The sequence below is a fragment of the Anser cygnoides genome, chromosome 1 (genome assembly GCF_040182565.1).
Source record: "Anser cygnoides isolate HZ-2024a breed goose chromosome 1, Taihu_goose_T2T_genome, whole genome shotgun sequence".
NCBI lineage: Eukaryota > Metazoa > Chordata > Aves > Anseriformes > Anatidae > Anser > Anser cygnoides.
The window spans coordinates 169,309,249-169,315,250 of NC_089873.1; positions in this window are offsets into that span (position 1 = coordinate 169,309,249).

Consider the following 6,002-nt stretch of genomic DNA (forward strand, 5'->3'; position numbering starts at 1 on the left):
ATGTTTCTCCTCATAAAAACCATACTATCTCCAGAAATTTTCCACTACTGTCATTGTTTCAACATAATACTCCAAATGCATGCACATATATGTGTGTAGTAACAGCACTTATAACACAAATGTCTATATTGTTACTTTTTATAAATATCATGGCGGGTGCACAGAGAAAGAAAGGAACAAAAGGGCCTGCATTGAAAGCACTGTGAAAAGCAAATGTTTGTGAATGGAAAAATATGAGGTCTTGAATATGAAGTACAAGAAAGTCTTTTGCAGCCTCAAAAGTACTAAAGTTTGCATTTCTTTTGCAAGCCACATGTTCTTATGAAATCAATCCTTCAATGATCTCACTTTATCAAAATACCTCCCTGGATTACTCGATTGATGGTGATATTCTTCAGCAGAATCCTGCTTTGCTTTGTTCATTCAGGCTTTCTTGTGATACAAGTCATGCCATTTTCAAACAAGTTTCTTCTTGTTACTGTTTTTCATATGGTTAGTTGCCACTAAGGCATAAAATTAAGATCATACTTGAAGAGGTAGCACTGTAAGCAAAGTGGCTGGTGCTGTCCCGTGTAGAAGGGAGAGGCATTCTGAAAAAGTGCAGATAACCAAAGAGAAGGAAATTAATCCCACGGGAAAGTTTTATTTCTTTTTATGTTATGAATTTTATTACATAGCAATTAAATGTCTAATTGAAAAAAAAAAAATGTCATGCCACAACACATTATGAACTTAGATAAAGCACATTAAACAAATATTAGAGATCACAATATTCTGATAAATAGATAGTCCAAGATAACTAAGATGCAAAATATTGAACAGTGTTTTAAAGAATCAACAACATAACAATTTAAATTTTAAGCAGAAGAATTACATGTTATTACAACAACTGACTGTATAAAAACTTAGAAAAACACAAGTTTAGCTAGTCATATTGTGGGTAAGATGCCAAAACCAAGTTTACTGTTTCTATTACTGTTGTCCTTGGCTGCTCGAAAATGCAGTTGGCAAAACAAAGCTGTCTGAAATCAAAGAGAACACAGACTTTCAAGTATTCAAATGTTATTCATCCTCCAGCTCATCTGTGACAACCCTTGGATTTGTATGTGTGTGTAGCAGTGTGTTGGGGGGAAGCAGTTGTCTGTTTTTTTGTTTTCAGGGTTCGCTTAGGTCTCTTTTTTTTTTTTTTTTTGTAATTCACAGGAACATAATGGTATTTTCATATTTAGCTTTGGTTCTACCCTTAAAATAAAGACTATAAATGATTGATCTATACTTCATAAGAGAAATAACTCAAGCTTCAGATAGATAGACACCAGCCAACATTAAAAGAAAATGTTGATCTACATGGCAGATAATTCAAAATGCCTTTAGAGTGTCTGTTTTAAATGAAATATTTTGAAACATACATTAACCTTGAGATGTTTTAGACTATTGGTTTGAATAAGAAGTCACCTTTGACAATTGTGCTTTTTTGTTTATGTTTGTGGTTTTTTTTTGTTTCTTTTTTTTTCTTTCTGAATACTGTTCCCTTCTCACAGCCCAAACACTACAACTGTACTTCTGAATGGTGTCAGGTTATCTGCTTTGAAGCTTTATTTGGTATCTGTTTAGATATCTAATCTCTGTGTTGGAAGAACTGTGTGCTTTATATAAGCTGGTACAAAGCTGTTCAGGAAACCAACAAAAGGCTGTCATGCTAACCTGTCAGTTAGCTAACCTTTGCTAAGGAAATACTCAAAGTATTATTTATTACAAACACTGCTTGTATGGGTCAAACTGCTTATATGGTCCAGATGCCTTGGATAATCTGAATGACCTGAGAAGGTCCTTGCAATAACACAACTCAAACTGGTGTTGTTGCTACCCTGTGGTTTCTGCTTTTAAAGGATAATCTTTCACTTAGGCAAAAAAGAAAAGAGGCTACAAAATCAATGATTTCATTTCTAAGGTTGTAAAGGTGTAACAATGTAAAGCTAATATGACAAGACACTGGAATAAGAGCAAAGAAGTTTTCTTTGAGTTGTGGAGATTTTTAGTCACCTGTGGGTGTGAATCTTACATCTTGTAAATGCTCAAGATTTTTTCATTTCTACTGTAGCACCTTCAGTTCTCTTTCATGTGTCCTACAGCAGTTCCTCTTCTCTTGCTGTAGTGCACATCATCATCTCCTGTACACTCGAACTTCTGACTGGGCAAATATCCATAAAGGGCTCCCAAACTCCAGGCTGCACATGGGCTGGTGGGCCATCTGCTTATCAGCATCTACTACTATGGAGACCATTTGTAGCCCACATGCTAATTCTTGAAAAACTTCCCAATAATTATCTTTGGCTCTTCTATCACTTTGTCAAGTTTTGCTAAAATTAAGCAGAGGTTTATCAATGTCCAGGAACTGACCAGGATTGATGGATGAATAGAACTTTATTCATACACCAAACCCTTTTTTCATTAAGAGAGCCAGCATAAGTAAAAGGGACAGGCCACTTGGGATGAATATAGGGACATTGTCAGAGTATATAGAAATGTGATGAGGAAAGCCAAAGACCATTTGGAATTAAATCTGACTAGGGATGTCAAGGACAACAACAGCTTCTTCAAATACATCAATTACAAAAGAAAAACTAAGAAAAATGTGGGCCCACTACTGAGTAGGGAATCCGGTGACAAAGGATGCAGAGAAGGCATAGATATTGAATGCCTTCTTTGCCTCAGTCTTCACTGCCAAGGCCAAACCCCGAGGCATCCCTGACCAAGGAGACCAGGGGGAAAGTCTGGAGAAAGTAAGACTCTCCCTTGGTTGGGAAGGATTAGGTTAGAGATCATTTAGGCATTCATGAGTCCGTGAACCCTGATGAGATGCACTCATGAGTGCTGAGGCTGCTGGTGGACGTCATTGCTAGGCCACTCCTGATCATCTTTGAAAGGTCATGGAAATTAAGAGAGGTGCCCAGGGATTGGAAGAAAGCAAATGTCACCCCAGTCTTCGAACAGGGCAAAAACAAAGACCCAGGGAACTACAGGGCAGTCAGTCTCACCTCAGTCCCTGGAACAGTGTTGGAACAGCTCATCCTGGAGGCTGTCTCTAAGCATGTGTAAAACAAGAAGGTGATCAGGAGCAGTCAGCATGGATTCATTAAAGGGAAAAATTGTGGTTAACCAACCTGATTGTCTTCTGTGATGGGACAACTGGATGGACAGATGGAGAGGAAGGAATTGATGTTGTCTACCTGGACTTTAGCAAGGATTTTGACACTGTCTCCCATGATATCCTCATTGACAAGCTTAGGAAGTGCAGGCTGGATAAGTGGCTGGTGAGGTGGATTGAGATTAGTGGCACGGAGTCTAGTTGGAGCCCTGTACCTAGCAGTGTCCCCCAAGGGTCAATACTGGGTTCACCATCGCTTAACTTATTCATCAGTTACTTGGATGAAGGGATAGAATGCCTCCAGGAAGAGTGTTGCCAGCAGGTCAAGGGAAGCGATCCTCTCCCTCTACTTAGCCTGGGTGAGGCCTCACCCAGAGTATTGTGTCCAGTTCTGGCCTCCCCAGTACAAGAAGGACATGGAGCTACTGGAACAAGTACAGCAAAGGACTTCTAAAATGATTAAGGGACCAGAGCACTTGTCATACGAGGAAAGGCTGATGGAGCTGGGCCTGTTCATCCTGGAGAAGAGAAGGGTCATGGGGGATCTGATCAATATGTAAAAGTTTCTGAAGGGATGGTGTCAAGAGGATGGGGACAGACTCTTCTGAGTGGTGCCCAGCAATAGGATGAGAGACAAAAGGCACAAACTGTGACACAGGAAGTTCCAGCTGAACATGAGGAAAACCTTATTTACAGAGAGGGTGACTGAGCAGTAGAACAGGTTGCTCAGAGAGATTGTGGAGTCTCCTTCCCTGGAGATATTCAAAAGCCATGTGGACACAATCCATAGTGCACTCCAGGAGACCCTGCTTGAACAGGGAGGCTGGACTGAATGATCTCTAGAGGTTCCTTCCAACCTTAACCATTCTGTTTCTGTGATAAGCAGCTGGAAAGTGCAGAGTGGGCAGGCAGAGACACCAATTGGGGCATCTTTGCCCACCCTAGTGATTTATTTTGTCTCACCCAACAGACCAGATTTTTCTGTCTTTAAAAAGTACTTTGTTCTGGCTTATGTTCTAACAAAAACATCTTTTAGGGATTCCAAAGACTTTCTGTGGTTTTGCTGCAACTGCTTTAAAGAAATATTGCAGGCTAATTTATCTGAATGCTCTAGCTGAACTGGGTTGACATAGCATGCTAAAAAATATTTTTCCTAGTTATGCGCTTTAGAGATCATTGCAAGATCAGATTAAAATGTTCCAACTAATTAAAAACAAACAAACAAACAATAAAAAACAAACACATACAAAAAAACCCACAGCCTTTGAACTGCTAACCCACCCTTCTATATTTATTTTGATTACAAAGGAAACAGGTTTGCATTTCTACTACCTTTATCTAGGTTTGTCTGACTATCTCCCTTGACCCCTCCTCTCTTAATACCTTTTAGTTAGTTTTGATGAAATTTCACAGTGAAGTATAAGTTTAACAAATCAAAAATCTGTGGAAATGTATAAAGTAAATTGCAAAGTTGAAGAGAGAGACCCTCTTAGTGACCTAATCGGAGAAAAGATTGCAACCACTCCTCAAACTTCTTTAGACATCACAGAATCCACAAAAAGTAGAAGTGTTTTCTGACAGCTTTGTTGAAAATGTAGCATCTGTAACAGGAGAGAATATCAACTATAACACACAAGTCTATAGGAAACAAGGCCTGTTTATCTCTAGTACTTTTAAAACTCCCTGTAAGAGTATTATTGAATCTCTTAAATATAATAGTTTGCACGTGTAGATTCCTTCAGCTAGATCAAAGCAAGTTTTATTATTCACTAATTCTACAGTAGTAAAAATGCACTGGGCACTGCACATAGGGATAATGACAGTTTTTGCTTTGCAGAGCTTGCAGTCCTGTGACTGCACCACTTTCACAAGTAAACATGGATTCATCTGTAAAATATTTTAGAAGATATATTTCAAATTGATTGCTTGAGATTTTCTTATGTTGCATTTCCTCTGTTATTCTTTTCAACTCACAGTGATTATGCAACTTCACATAGCAAAATTCACTGTCTCTCAAGTCACATTGCTGAAAGTTCCTGGTTCAAAACACAGGTTGCCTTTGTGCCTCTAACTGCACAGTGGAAAAGAAAGCTAAAAGGCTGAGGGAAGTTTCCGTCTGCTTTATTCCTCTTCATTCTGAAAATGCACATGTGGGTATTATTACATAATTTTTACCCAATGATGCTGTTTAAGAGAAAGTTTCTCCATTTTATGGCTGGAACTTGACATCTGAGTTGGGTAGGAATGAAGAAAAGGGGTTACGTCATTCCAGGAGGTTTTGTAGTGTGAGTATTTCTTGGAGACTTTGTTAGGATTATTGCGTTACTTTGCTTATTTGCCAGTTATATACATCTGATTTACCGTATGGTGACTATTACTCATTACTTTCATTTTTTCTTTTGACAAAAAAGAAAAAAATCTCATCTTATTCAGCTCATTTTTTTCCCTCTGACATCTATAACTACCTAAAGTGTCTGAGATGCTAAGTACTACTGAACTAACAGAGCAAATCACTTAAGGATTTTTAGCGTATGCTCCCTTTTTTTTACATCACCTCAAAAATAATGCAGTGATTCAATAACTTAATGAACTAAATAGTAGCCTCCTCAGATGCATGTCATCTGGGCCAGAAGAACATAAAAATCATCAGTCTTTTCAAGAACTTTTCTTTTTCCTTCTCATTAAGGGTTCTTCTTTTTCTAGGCTTTGTCTGAACCATATTAGTTAATATTTCCAATATGCCAGGTGAAATGGAATTAGAGAGTGACCCAAGTTATTATTTGTGAATATTTTAGACTGCTTTCCTCTGTTGAAAACCTACTTGAGAAGAAAACTTTGCCAAAACAAAACAAAT